A 15,407-nucleotide genomic window follows, 5' to 3' on the forward strand; every position below is an offset into this window, starting at 1 on the left:
ATGTGAACTGCAGGCTGACGGCCTGAGCGGCTGGAGAGCCATCTGACCTCCACACACCCTGGCAACGCACACACTCAGGTTCCCCTGTGGCCGCGGTGCAGGGCCCAACCTGAACCTGCACCTTTTCTGCTAGCAGTCAGAGCGCAGCACTGCCTCCTCCAGCCTCCTCCAGCCTTCCCAGATCCCCGAGATCATCCTTCCTCCCAATTCTCCAGGTATGAACTCACTCTGGGTTATGGAGCCAGCCCAACAAGTCCCCAGAATACATTCAGGAGGGGCTAGCAAGATGGCTCAATGGGTAAAAACATTTTCTTTGGACAGAGTAACACTGTGTAGACCAGGCTGGCCTTGAATCCACAGAGGTTCTGAAGTCTGAAGTCTGCCTCCAATTGCTGGGATGTTTGAAGGTGGTAGTGGTGCATACCTGTCATTCCAGTAAGAGGGGACAGAGCAATAGGATCAAGAGTTCAGGTGAGCTGGGCACGCCCTCTTAATCACCAAGACCTGGGAGGCAAGGGGATCTCTATGAGTGAGTACATGTTAGCCTGGGCTATCTAAGAACAAGCAAACAAAACATAAAACAAAAAAAAGGGAAAATCTTAAGGAGCAAAGGACTTCAAGCTTCCAGAAACAACTCTGGCCTGTGACATACTATGCAGCTGCTGCTGGCCCTCCAGAAGGCTCAGAGCCTGTCCGTAGTGGCTCAGCTGTGAATTAGCTTCTCTGGAGTGTCTAATGTCCAGGAGTGGGAAGCTGCCCACAGGGGACCACCAGAATGTCCTGGGGTTAGATATGCAGAAGCAGGGCCAGAATACATCAGCAAGATAGTACATAAAGAGCCTGCTGCTCGCCATGACGGAGACCTACAGGCCTCCTCCACAGGAGCATGGGGGTCAAGTCTGGCCTCTGTCTCTGGGCTCTCACACCCCCAAATCCAGTGAGTTCACAGCCCCGGGATCTAGCCCAGGCAGCAGGAAGCTAGTGGGTTTCATGAGGCTCAGCCATATGAGGCAGAGTCTTGGGTAACTCAAACGCCTGATTAGGCCCTGACTGGTGCAGCTAGAGCTGTCCACAGAAGAAGCATGAGGCTACCACTTTGGGCCAGGGCATGATGGGGACCAAGAGCCGGGTAGTCACAGTACTACCACCCCATAGCTCAAAGACCTTACTATGGCCAAGGACACCAGTCTGGCAGTCTGGTCTAGCCAGCCCCCCTTACACCTTTCCCAATGGTCAGGTGGGCCTGGGTTTGCAAGAAACCCAACACCACACGCCCTTCTTGACCTTTGTAAAGGTGCAGCCTGGCTGTGGGAGAGGCCATATCCTTAATGACAGGCATAGTATCCAGAGAACACCCACCTCATCCAACTCTGCCCCTTCCTCAGTACTCAGGCATACCAGAAGACAAGGCCAACCACCATTCCCAGGAGTCCAGTCCAGATGGGTCCCCTCCCTCCCTTGGGCTGCCCATGGGTGTCCCCAAGGCCTCAGAGTTTCTTGTAAACCACAGTGGCTCTGGAAAGCCAGGCTGAGAACTGTGGGGTCATCCTTTTCTGGGTCCTGGCCTCTGTGATTCGGGGTGGGGTGAGGGTGTGCCGAGCAGTGGTGCTACAGAGAGGAGTGTATCAGTCGTGGGCTGCTGCCCGGGACTGCAGCATCGGGTATCTGGCAAGGGTCCCCCACACTCAGTCTCCTCTCCCATCTTACAGTCAAGACGCTTGAGGCTTCTGTGGGAACTTGGGACAGGGTCCTAAACAGACTGGTAACCCTATTCCCGAATCAGGAGTCGAACCCCAGCAAATAAGTGATGTGGGGCCAACACCGCGGGTCCCCAGGACCTGCATGGCTGAATTGGAGGACCGACTCCCACAGGTTGTTCTCTGACCTCTACATGCCATGCTGCACACTACATCACCACCCATCCCACCAACCCCGCCAACAATAAATGAATGCAAAAAGTAAGTAAGTAATTTGGGCAGTCAAACCACCTCTACTGGTCAAACCTCCACCTCTACTGGCAGGGCTCCCCAGAGTAGATTTTATCACGTGACACACAGAGAACTCAGGCTGACTTCTCCCTACCTGGCCCCATTCCCCTCACCCGCCATGGTATTCAGGATACACCACAGGATGGGGAGAGATGGGCACAGGGCCAGTCCTATGTCCTCCATTGTTCTGTACCCCGGTGTATGTGGCTGGGTCTGAAGAGGGTCGGAGCATCTCTACCCTGCCTGTAGGAGGAGCGGCCACCATCTGGGAGAAGGACAGGGCCAGATGCTCAGCCTTGAAGGGCACAGGTAGGCACTGAGTGCCTTGTCTGGGTCTTTGAACACACAATAGATGATACTGGGTGAAGCTGGAGTAGCTGACCCCCAAACCCACTGACTTGTGCAGTTCGGAGTCCTGGCCTTGCAGATGGGGGTGCGTGAGACTGAGGTATCAGGACATAGAATTTAGAGCTAGGGTTCCAGGATTCTCCGTTCCTGTGGCTTCAAACTGCCCAGGTTGTGAAGCTCTGCACCCTGGCAAACTCGCAGGGCATCTGAACTGTGATGGAGGCAGTCCTGCCCTATGTTCACTTTCCAGGGGCTAAAAACGAGAGCCTCAGCGCACTGGGAGCAGCCTGGCCTGGAGCGTGACCTTGGGTTTCTAGAGTTCTCTGGAGAACGATGGGGATGCCAGCTACAGGCAGAGGCCATGGCCAGCCTAACCCCAGGTCCTTCTGGACATGGGCACCGAGTGTCACAAGCACGCTGGGGAGAGGCATCACGTGTGTGTCATGGGAACAGAGTACCTGGGGAGTAGGCAAAAGGCAGGGGTATGCATGTGAATTATACCTTCTGTTTCCAGTTCTGACCCCTCAGCCAATACCTCAGCCACTAAGTTGGCCTGCAGGGCCCCTCCACCAATCTCATGTGATCCCACTCAAAAAAAAAGTGTGCAGGCTAGACTTGGCCCTTGCAAGCCCTCACTCTTGGCTGTACTTAGGTACTGAGGAATAGTGGTCACAGGGCCACCACAGCCCTTCCCAGGATTCCTCAAGAGGTCGCAGTATGGGGGCTGGATCGGCCCACCCTTGCCTTCCAGGACCTTCTGCGGGACAGGGGTAGGCAGGAGGGAACGTCAGAAGACAAGAGAGCCAGGTTCAGGGAAGAGGCTGGAGCAGGCGTCTGAAGTGCTTATCCTCTCTGGCCGGACAGAAGCCTTTATCCATGGACTAGATGCTGGGATGGGGCGACAGCTGTGCGCTCAGGGGCAGGGATAAGGTGATCCGGCTGGAGACCCTCTAGCCCTTGGCAAAGAAGATCACAAGAATGCCCATGCTGACAACTAAAAACACAAACGTCCATGCTGCGGACAGGTCTGGTGGGAGTGTCTGGCACCCCAACTGACTATGACTGTGCCTCTGGGAGAGGGCATGGGGTTCAGGTCCTAGTCTGACTCCACTGCTGGGGGCCACAGAGAATGACCAGGCTGGGGATGACTTAGCCAATCACCATGCGGCTGGAGAAAAGCCCAGGAGGGGACAGTGAGTAGGGAGAATGCCTTGCTTGCCTGTCTCTGCATCCTGACCATGGGAGTGGAAGCAGGAGCTGGGGCCATCAGGGGCTGGGGTACAGAAGCACAGGAGGCGCAAAAAGGTGGCTGGGACTCCTCATCTCATGCTTAAGTACAGCTCTGTGCTCTCTGTTGGCTGGGACAGGGCCTCACCTACTCTAAGCAGGCCTTGAACGCATCCTCCTGAGGTGGCCCGTGTACATCACCACGCCTGGCTCTCAGTCAGGGTCCTATGGATGCTGCCACCGCCAGGAGGAAAACCTCACCTGAGGAGCCAGTCCACAGGTGCCATCAGGGCTGGGACACAGCCAGCAGGAACCATGTGGAGGACTCACAGTCCCCACTGGAGGTATTAGCTGGCTTCCCAGAGCCCATGGGTACACACCTTCTCCTGGCTGCAGAGGGAGGTGGGTGCCACACAAAGCAAGGCATGCTGGTACACCAACAGGTCAATGGGTCCCAGCCTCAGGAACTGCCCCAGTGCCTGGCTTTGGGTATACAGCCCTCCATATCATCTAGCTCTACAGCTGCCCATCCCAGAGGCACGAGAGTGCCTCAGCCTGGGTCTGCAGGGCCCCAGCTCTGCTCTGGCCACTTCAGGTGCAGTCTCACTGCCGTGGAGAGAGCTGGGGGAGGGAGGACACTGGCTCTGGTGATGAGCTCAACTGCTCATCTGTTGCTTTAATCCTCTACCCACATGGCACATGTAGACAGCCTCCTGGGGCTGGTTTCCAAACGGGTGTCTCTATCTGGGAAAGTCCATGAGGGTCTTGTGCTTAAGTGTGGACTTTGAGAGACTATAGTCTCCTCTGATCCCAGATCAGCTTCTGAGCAGGTGTTAAGCCAACCCTCCCCGTCACCCCACCACCCATCTTCCTGGTCCTTGATAAAGACATGGTCATCATAGAGGGGTGTCTCTTCCATCCCACACTTGCTGCCATCCCCACCTCAAGCTCAGTGATCCTTGGAGAGCCCGAATGGTGGCTGGGGCTGGCTATCACTGGGCCAGTGATGTCCCGGTGACCACCACTGTCCTTGGGTCCCTTTGGTCCAGCCTCAATGTCAGCAACAACAACCTCATCCCAGTGGTGGTCACTCAATGTCCAGAAGAAAATGGAGGCTGGCTGTGGCTTAGGCATGGGCTGCAGGGACAGGAGCGGAGCGTGTCTGTGTGAGTGAGGCCCTACGCTCCCCACTAGTGACAGGGAGGCTTGATTGACACTGCAGCAGCCCAAGGCACACCATTTTCTCTCTACTATGAGGAGACTGTAAGTCCAGCACTACAAGGCAGGGGCCTCCTTGTCAATGCTGTCAGTAGGTAGGATTAGAATCCAGAGGACTCCTGCTGTCCCCAATTCCACAGCCAGCAGGGCAGCCAGTTTGTCTTGGGGGCCCAGAGTCAACTCACTTGCCTGTAGGTAAGTGGAAGAGAGAGGCCTGTGAAGACCCAGGAACACCATGGCCACTCAGACACACCAAGGAAGACTGTGGCCCTGAACTCAGTAGAACTCTAGAGTGTATACCACATACCAGGTTTATATGGTGCCGGAAAGGGAACCCAGGGCTGTGTGTGTGTGTGTAATGAGTGCTCTCACCACTGAACTGCAGTCTCTCACCCAGGACTCTTTTTTTTTTTTTTTTTTTTTTTTTTTTTGGTTTTTCGAGACAGGGTTTCTCTGTGGTTTTGGAGCCTGTCCTGGAACTAGCTCTGTAGACCAGGCTGGTCTCGAACTCACAGAGATCCACCTGCCTCTGCCTCCCAAGTGCTGGGATTAAAGGTGTGCGCCACCACCGCCCGGCTTCACCCAGGACTCTTACCAAAACCTCAGAGTTTAGGTCCTGACCACGAAATAGAGCATGCCCCTAGGGCTGGCTATTCTAATGGCTTTCTAGGCCAGACCTGAGATCCCAACTCCACCCAAGACCAGCCACACGCCCCAAAACTTTCGAATGACCAGCAGGGATCCACAAGCACAGTGACAGATGCTGGGGTATCTGGAGCCCCACAGCTTCTCAGGAGCTCAACAGCCAGCCCTGCTCTCCAGTGGAGGAACAGGTAGGCAGGGCACACTGGGGAGGCCCAGGCATGGCAGGAGGGGGCAGGAGAAAGGAATGTGGCCCTGGGTATCCAGCCAGGCTGGTTTTTCTGGAGAAGACTTGGATCAGAGTTTGGGGTGGCAGCCCCTGACTATCTAGAGTGGGCGACACAGGATGTCACACCCAACCCCTAATGCTGGGTGCTGTCAAGTTCCCACAAAGCCAGAGTAGAAATGTCAATTCAACTCTGGGACACCCCTAATGCCATCCCTGAGACTCCTACCTAGGTCTCAGAAGACCAAGCTTCAGAATCTAAGAGGCCATCTGTTCCCAGGCGACGTCAACAGGTTTTCTCAGCTGGCCTTTAGCCAGGCTCAGACACAAACCCCAATGGCCAGGACACAGGAGCTCAGCCAGATACCCCAATTCACAGCACTTGGGATACACACGGAACCCTCACTGGCCCAACCCAAAACATTCCAGCTGCTCTTAACCCCCCTCCCAGTCCCCACCAGGCACACTGGACTCCCACAGCACCCATCCCCAGGACCCAGAACCCAAACCACTGCCCAGGGAGTCCAGGCTTGCCTTGGTTTACCTGATGTTCACGAGGCCACCCTAGGCTGCAGGATAGAGAGGGAGCAGTTGGGGTGGGTAGCTGCTGTTCTCTAACCCGCTGGCACGCCTGAGACAGTCACCCCCACCCTTGTCACAGTGAGTCACCACCATAAAGACCTAGATCTGCGGCCCTCCTAGGACCCTCATGTCCTACGTCTGTGGCCTGTGATCCCCGTGGGTGGGGAGACTTCCGGGAAAGGCGAATGACCAGCCTTCCTCTAGGACCTTGGCCCATCCCAGACACTGCCCCTTTCAGTTTCAGTCTGTGCTGGGTTTGCACTGGGCCTGGCCCAGGCTGTCTTGACGAGGGACCTCCAAGTCTGCTTCTCTCAGAGCAGCAGTGTGTGGATGTGGGCACCACAAGTCTGCAGGACACAAGGCAGGGCAGACCCAAAGCCGCCTGCGAGTGCTGTCCAGCCTACTGTCGATCTCCTCTCTGCTCAGTCTGGGCACACGGTGGCCGAGCCAATCTTCCCCAGCACAGAGAATCTCTGCTGTCCCTAGACCCTCAGCACATGACCCGGGCCCGATGGGCTGTTCTTCATAGGCCAGGGGCACCCTCCCTATTCCTTTGACAACGCAGGTGTGGATCGAGCACACGGGCCCAGTACCGGGAGCAATACACACCAGTATTGGCACATGGGTCCCCACCGTGGCATCTGTGTCTGGCTCCTGGAAGCTGCCCTCTAAAGACAGAGCTGAGCTGCGGCCATACGGGTCACTGTGCCTGCCCTCCTCCAAGGGGCCCAGGACAAGGTTCCCAGCCATTCTCTGGTGTCCCTGATGTGAACTGGCAAGGAACCAGACCTATGACCCATTCCCAAGCCTGCAATCACACCCGTGGGTTTCTGGGGAACACGACTGGTCTTGCTTTGGGCAACAGTTCCTCGGCAGAGTCTGTGATGTGCTGGGGCTCACTATATCCTAAGTCACACAAACATCACCTCTGCCTAGCTCTGGAACATTCTATGATCTTTGTTCAAAGGAAGAGCTGTCCCCATAAGCAGTCACCCCATCCCCAACTCCCTACCCCAGGCCCTACAAACCCTCCTCCTGTTGCTGGATTCTCCTGCTCTGGATACTTCCCACCAGAGGGCATGTGTGACCTTCTGTGTCTGGGGTCTGAACACCATGTCCTTGAGGTTCCTCCACATTGTCCTAAGCACAAAGTGCCCACAACACAAAGACAATAGTCTCAGCTGGAGTCCTGGCTCTACCATCCCGAGACACAAAAGAGGTGCCCACCTCTCCCAGGGATGAAGCAGGGTAACTAGAGGGGTGGCGGCCACTGTCCACAGTAGTACCGGAGAAAGTCAGCTCCTCACCCCAAGTCCTTGCAGGGGGACAGTCCAGGATGACCTGGGTGACCTTGCCCTCAGGCTGTGTCCCATACTGACCACACATATCCTCCATCATCCCCATGTTACCACAGGACCCTTAGTTATGGAAGACGTGAACAGAGCTGCAGACTGCGCACAGTGAACAGCACACACATGTGAACCCGTGTGATTGAGAGGGACACTGGCATGCAAACGCACACATGCACCCAGCACAGATCTGACCGAGTTCTCGCGCAGTCCAGAGTATCGCACACAGACCCAGTCTAGGGGCCATGTTGCCAACGGGAGACGAGGACCATCCTTTACCCCCACGCAAACCTCCCCACAGTCCCAATTTCAGATTACAACACATCCCAAGCAGTGAAGCAGCCAGTCTTACCCTTCCAGGCCCCTGGAGAGGGCAAGGACAGTTGCCTCTTTATTCTATCTCTGGGTCAGTGTTTCCTGCCGGCCCTGCTCGCGGGGCTCTGGCATATCAAGCCAGGGTTGCATGGGCAGGCATGTGAGCTGCAGCGATACACAGGGCGAGTGTAAGCTCTCAGCACCTCAATTTCCCTCTTATGCACCTACTTCCACACAAGATTGCCCACACTCCAGAGCTCAGAGAAGCGGCCGCTAGTGGGGCCAGGATGCTCACTCCAACCTATGCCCAGCTTCTCCCTAAAGCAGAGCAGAGCAGAGCAGAAAGCTTCAGGAGCAGCTGAGGGGCATGGAGGGCTGGGCCGGCAGGGCCTCAGCACTCATCTCCAGGAGTCAGCCTCTGGAGAAATCCACGGTTGGCCCAAGGACATTGAAGGATGAATGGGGAAACAGGGGGTCCAGCCTGGCCTCCCAGGTAGATTCCAGCCACTTGCCACTGAAGCAGGTCCCTAGCAGGGTCAGTCACAGAGGGAGGGAAACAGGCCACCAGGCCTCTGAGTTAGGGGCAACTTTGTACCCACTAAATTATGCACCTTGTCCCTTCAAATATCCCCCGTCGCACACGGCAGAGCTTTATGAGTAGCCAGTCCCAGTCACACCAGCCTCCTGGCTACGCTTGCTGCGCTCCCGACTCAGCTCCGTGCCCCTCACCACACTGGGAAACTTACCACTCACCGAACTGCCAGCAATCATACCACCCCCAAGGCCAGGCACCATGCTCACTCGCCACTCACAGGGTACAGCAGTTGGCACCAGACAGCTAGGGCAGGAAGGCCGCTCCCGAGCAGGCGGGACTCACAGGCATTCCGGGAAGCAGAGCCGGGGGATGTCCCGGCCACTTGACACACTCAGGCCTCATGCCTTTTTTTTTTTTTTTTTTTTTTTGGAGTTAACCATGACATCTAGGGAGACACCCTGAGGTCCCTGCCTCACCACCAGGCTAGTCCAGCCATGTCCCTCCAGTGCACTTCCAGTACTTGGGGTGGTGACACCCACTTTCATCCCTCAGCTCCCTGGAGTCTTGTTTGACATTACTGCTATCACCCCCCCCCCCCCAAACAATAGCAGCACAACGTGAGGGAGGCTAGGGTCGGCGATGACTGCCATCCACATAGTGAGGCGGCTCCTCCTGGAGAGCCAGGAGTCCTGGGAACCCCCAGGGCTGGGGCCAACACGTGGGGGGTAATGGACAAAGACACCCCATGGTACTCCAGGGTCAAAGATCCACCAGAAAAAGCCAGGGATCCAAAAGAACACGGGGCATAGAAAACAGCAGAAAGAAAAGGTTAGAAGCCATGAGCGAGCCTGGGATCGAGGGATCGCGGCACAAGGTGGAGGCTGGGTTTCACTCCCAGGACCGGAGTCAAGGGCAGAAGTCACAGGGGAGGCTGTGGTCAAGGTTCCCAGGGAAGAAACCGGTCTCAGAGGGCAGGGCCTAGGTTCACTGGGAGAACGGGGTCCCCAGTGTGAGGTTAAAGTTCACTAGGAAAATGGGGGCCCCAAGGCGAAGTTAAGGTTCAGTTGTTGACAGAGGGTAAGCGAGAGGTTGGGGTCAAGGTTCAAAGCAGACTATAGGGGGTTCGAGGTGCAGGAAGGAGAAAGGGGTACCTCCCAAGACCCAAGACCAGGGTCAAGGCCAGGAGTGGTCAAGATTCCCGCGGAAGGAAGGGTTCTCATCGGCAGAAGCGGGAATCCGGGTTCGCCCAAAGCACGGGGGTCACAGAAGTTGGGGTCAATGTCAAAGACGCACCACGGGGGTCGCTAAAGGACTCAGGGTTCCCGGGGTGAAGGGTCAAACTGGCAGTGAGAGGTCCCTACGGAGACGGGTCTAGGGGCTTGACGGCGGGGGCGGGGTCAGGGGTCGCGGCAGGACGGGGGGCAGACAGACTCCGAGGTCGACGCGGGGGGCCGGGTCAAACTTCACGGAGAGAGACAAGGGTCGCGACTGGGGGCAGGGTCGGGGGTCGCGGGAAGGGTCAGAGGTCGCGGTGCCGCACTCTCCTCCGTGCTCGCCCCCGCCCTGCAGCCCCAGAACGCCCGCGAGAACCCCGGAACCCGGGCCTGTCCACGTGAGTCGCGTGGGAGTCGCGGAGGGGGTCACAGCGGAGTCTCAGGCCGGCGCCTCACCTCAGACCCGGTCGCGAAGCCCGCGGCGCCTCAGTTTCCCGGAGCCTCTCAGCCGATACCGCTCACTTCCGGGTTCTGGGCGCCATCTTGGCGGCGGAGCGCACTTCCGCTCCTGAGAGGGGGCGCGGCCTTTGGGGCGGGGCTTCGTGGGGCTGGGGCGGAGCTTGGGTGCTGCAGGGACCAGGACCCCTTCACCGTGCTCGGACCTCAACTATTGAACTTGACCCCGCTGGACAGTCTGGGCCTCAGTTTCCCCTTATCTGGCCCGGCACACTCGCAACATCGGATCGGACCCCACCAACCTCTTACACCCGAGCAATCTCCAGCTACCTCAGAACCATCTAGAACAAGCCCTTTTAGACAAAGTCTCACTAGAACCTTGGCTGGCCTAAAACTCAGCCTCCACCTCACAAGGGCTCGCGTTAAAGGCATAGCCCACCATCCTTTCTCATGTCCACACTAGCTTCTCAGCACACACCTACAGCAGTGGGGGTAAAAGCCAGTTCAGCCACCATCCCCTTTCCCAGCTGAAATCGCGAATTCAGATCCAGAGTTACTACCACACGGAAACCTCCTGTGTGATTAGACTTGCTTATAAATAAATAATCTGATGAACTCTGTGAATGCTATTTTCTCTCCATGTAGCCCTGGCTGTCCTGGAACTCCCAATGTAGACCAGGCTGGCCTTGAACTCACAGAACTCTGCCTGCCTCTGCTTCCCAAATGTTGGGATTAAAGGCACACAACACTGACGACTTGGTTCTTTATTGTGCCCCCAGGAAACCCCTGCCTAGGGGACCGAAAGCCAGGACTAAACACCCTCACACAGGCCTTGAGAGAGCAGGCCACAGGCAGAATTTGTCACACAGACGAAAAGAAAGAAAAGCTGTTCAAAGGCCTGGTGGAGTGGGTTGGGGCTGGTCAGTGGGTAATGTGCTTGCCTTGCCAGCCTGAGGGCCCGAGGTCGATGCCCGCGCCCATGTGAAAGACCCAGGTGTGCTGGAGTGTGTTTATAGCATAAGCCCCAGCACTGGGGAGGCAGAGGCAGGGTTTCTAGAACTCCCTAGCTAGCCAGCCTAGCTGGCGCGGTCCAGGCCAGTGAGGGACCACGTCTGAGAAAACAACACAGGCGGTTTCTGAGGAACAGGTTAACCTCTGACCTACAAGCACACACACAGAGTGAAGAGTCTCGGTCAGGTTTGTTACCCACAGGGAGGCCCAGGTCTCAAGCCCATGAAGCCAGCTCTCTCACCTTCGTCCTCTCAGATAGCGATTGGTGTCACCTGCCTTTCCCAGAGCAAGAGAGGGAAGCAGAGGGCTGTCCTGAAGTTAGCCCCTGGTCATCTAAGGAAAGGCATGGCAGTGACCACTGCCACGTCCACCATGGGAAGCCACGAGGTCACTATGGGTAATCTTGACTCAAATGGGGGCAGTTTGCCCAGGCCAGGGTGTATCCAACCCTGTCAGCCTGAAGGAATCCACCACCAAGCTGGGGATGGCTAGGGAATTAGTCAGATTTGGGGATTTCCGAGGAATCATGGGAGTCAGCCTCAGAGAGCAGCAGGGGCCTGGCTCTCAGTTCATGGCCCAGTTTTAGATGCAGTACCACGGACTTGCTGTGTGACCCAGGAAAGCCAGCCATGTGACTCCTCCAAGTCTCTCTTCTCCTAGCCCTAAACTAATGAACAGATAGTAACCCTAGCTAACTGCTAGGTTGTTCAACTACATTGTCAAAGTGTTGGGAGTTTTTTGGAGGGAGGGATTTCAAGACAAGGTTTCTCTATGTAGCCCCAGCTGTCCTAGAATTTGCTCCACAGTCCAGGCTGGCCTTGAACTCTTAATAGAGCTCCGCCTGCCTCTACCTCCAGACTGCTGAGCTTAAAGGTGTGTGCCACCACTGTCCATCTCTGTTGATTTTTTTCTGTTCTGTTTTGTTTTGTTTTGGGAAGGGTCTCGTGCACTCCAGCCAACACCAAACTCAAAAAGTAACCAAAGATGACCTTGAAGTCCTGGCCCCCCTGCCACCGCCTTCCAAGTACTGGGTGACAAGCATGGAGCACCAAGTCTGCTTTCTGTGTCCCTGGGGAGAGGGGCTGGGACTCTAGAAATTAAAGCCTCTTCTAGGTAGGCACCCACTCCCCCTGAACAGCTCTGTCCAGCCTTTCATTGTTGCAAAGGACAGAAAACCCTGCCAGCCATTGCTAAAACATTCCGAGCCCTCAGCTTCTACACATACCAGCCCCAGCTTCCCGCTGACAGAGACCCAGCCCTGGGCAGGTACTGAGCAGCAGGTGGGCCCGCCTGGCCCAGCAGGGATTCACTTCCTGTTTCCCCACACTCTGGAAAGTCCCAGTGTTCCCAGGCTGCCACCGAAGCCTCTCCTCCTCTCAGAGTCCCCCTGGCCACTTCTGTTTTCTCTACCCACTTCCCCTAGTGGGGCCCTCAGTCTGGCACTACCTCTTCCCCTCTCTACTTTGCCACCCTCACATCCCTCTTTCTCAAGCTCCATCAGGGCTTTCCTCGGTGCAGAAGGGGACACTGAGGCAGGAGCGGCTGCAGAAGCTATGCCTGCCCTCACCTCATCTCCCAGCCTCTCTCTCTACACACACACACACACACACACACACACACACACTGCCCCTCCCCACAGCCCAGACATCTGCCCTCCAGCAGCACCCACCTGCGCCAGCTTCTTTCTTGGTGTCCCCAGATGTCTAGAGGCCACTGTTGCAGTACCCGGGCTCCTCTGTCCTCGGCCCCAGGGCACACAGCCAGATCCTGCTGGGCCCCTGTAAGGGAACTGGTCTGTGCCAAGACTTCAGGGAAGAGCAAACCTGCCTGACGAGTTTGAGACCCACCCAGCCAGGCCTTCCTCCTCTGCAGGGAGAGGCTGGGACACCTGGGACAACCACTGAAGACATCGATCCACAGGCCTCCCCTTTGTCCCGAGTGGGTCCTGAGGTGACAATGCTGAAGAACAAGGGGAACAGTAGCAAGAGGGCGTGTGGACAAGGGCCAGGGCCAGGGCTGGGAGCAGCAGGGAGAGGGGTACAGCGTACCCAGAGCAGAAAACAGTAGCCAGGCACGGTGCCATAGTGCTGTGCTGTTATCCCAGGACTCCAGAGACAGGCAGGGAGATGGTGAGTTCAAAGTCAGCCGAAGCAATTTAATGAGATCTGGTCTTTAAAAGGGGGGGGGGGCTGCTCTTGCAGAGGACCCAGGTTTACTTCCAGCACCCAGATGCCAGCTGACAACCATCTGTAACTCCAGTCCCAGGGGATCCGAAGCCCTCTTCTGGTTACCTCCGCCACTGTGTGCACATGGTGTAAGACAGACATGTAGACAAAATACTCATACCCCCAAAAATTATGTAAAAAGCAAGCTCTGGATGTAGCTTACAGGTGGAGCTGATGCTTGTAGCCCCCCAGTGAGGGGCTAAGAGCCTGGGGGCACACGTGCACACACATACCCGCACGCCAACCCACATGTACACTCATGCCAACATGCATACATACACACATAGGCACTCATACACACACCATGCCAACACCACACACACACACACTCACACACACAAAGGCTCAGCTATTGACAGACCAAACCTAGAAAAGAGAAAGGAGCCTGAGTTCAGACTATCCACCAGCACCTGTAGGAGCTGTGGGTAACACAGTGGGGGAGAGGATGCCTCTCAGGGTTCCCCTCACCCCGTGTCGAGCAGGCAGTCCAGTACCAAGCCATGACTGGACTGAGGGCCTCATACTCAGGTCCCGAATGGCTGGCGACCACAGAGGGCACAGAGCATGGGGGAGCAGTTAAGGACACCCAGGAGGAAGGCTGGCCAGGGTTAGAACTCAAGTGTCCAAAGGACAGAAGATGGGGTACAAAGTGGGGATGAGCTCTAGTTTGCTTTTCTTTTTCCCAGGCATGTTCAGTGGGCGCTCTGAGGCCAGCTCCCAAGCCCCGTGCTGGGACCCTCAGTAGATAACCGGACAGAGACTACTTGACACCTGGACACTAACCTAGGGCCTCTGGAGTGATGAAGTCCCAGCTCACTCCCTGGCGCTAACCAGCGCCACCATGCCAGCCTAGATCAGTGATTTCACCTGCTCTGGGGATTCCTGAACCTTCACCCGGGAGTCACCACCCTGCCCAAGGGAGATTCCAGGACAGGATGACTCACTCCCCATCCTGGTGGGACCAGAGGGGCATTTGGAGAAGGGTGTGGATTTCAGTCACCACCAGCTCAGGCGTACCCCACAAGGCTTGGGGTACAGTCTGTAATCCCAGCAGGTCTGAGGGGAGGGATTGGAACTGGTCACAGGTGCGTGCCTGCCACTCACATACAGAAAGGATGGCGGTCAGAGCCGAGAACAGGAGTTGTAACTTCAGGGTTTGAATCTTAGCTCTTCCGTACAATGCTGTGTGACCCAGGTAAGGTTCACAGCCTGTCTGTGCTGCAATGACCGTCCTTCAAACGATGTAGCTCTCAGAGGAGGTTTTTTTTTTTTTTTTTTTTTTTGTTTTGTTTTGTTTTGTTTTGTTTTTCGAGACAGGGTTTCTCTGTAGCTTTGGAGCCTGTCCTGGAACTCCCTTTGTAGACCAGGCTGGCCTCGAACTCACAGAGATCCGCCTGCCTCTGCCTCCCGAGTGCTGGGATTAAAGGCGTGCGCCACCACCGCCCGACTTCAGAGGAGTTTTATTGTTTTTTGTTTTTTGTTTTTTTTTTTTGGTTTTTCGAGACAGGGTTTCTCTGTGGTTTTGGAGCCTGTCCTGGAACTAGCTCTTGTAGACCAGGCTGGTCTCGAACTCACAGAGATCCGCCTGACTCTGCCTCCCGAGTGCTGGGATTAAAGGCGTGCGCCACCACCGCCCGGCTTCAGAGGAGTTTTATATGAACACGTGTGTGTTGTGTTTCCATATAAGAAAGACATTGTGGTAGTTTTGGTGCTGGGGATGTAACCTAGGTCCATTTATACAGCCTTATAGAGATGACTTTATAGTAAAAAGTAGGTAAACTGAGATTGGACAGTGGTGGCGCACGCCTTTAATCCACACTCAGGAGGCAGAGGCGGGCAGATCTCTGAGTTCAGACTCTATCCAGCCCGTGTGGGGAAGCCCTGGGTGCACAGGGCATCATGGGCCTTTGTTTGCTGTTTGTTTGTTTGTTTGTTTGTTGGTTTTTCGAGACAGGGTTTCTCTGTGGTTTTGGAGCCTGTCCTGGAACTAGCTCTTGTAGACCAGGCTGGTCTCGAACTCACAGAGATCCGCCTGCCTCTGCCTCCCGAGTGCTGGGATTAAAGGCGTGCG

General features: G+C 56.0%; 1 protein-coding gene across 1 annotated transcript in view; it reads right to left on the reverse strand.

Moving 5' to 3' along the window:
• Positions 1–10,207, reverse strand: part of Sbno2 (strawberry notch homolog 2) — a 42,731-nt gene extending 32,524 nt beyond the window's left edge. The window contains exon 1 of the mRNA XM_057771560.1: positions 10,101–10,207. The gene's annotated coding sequence lies outside the window, so the exon portion shown is untranslated. The remainder of the gene's footprint in view (positions 1–10,100) is intronic.
• Positions 10,208–15,407: the final 5,200 nt, after the last annotated feature.

This window comes from Chionomys nivalis, chromosome 6 (assembly GCF_950005125.1).
Source record: "Chionomys nivalis chromosome 6, mChiNiv1.1, whole genome shotgun sequence".
Lineage (NCBI taxonomy): Eukaryota > Metazoa > Chordata > Mammalia > Rodentia > Cricetidae > Chionomys > Chionomys nivalis.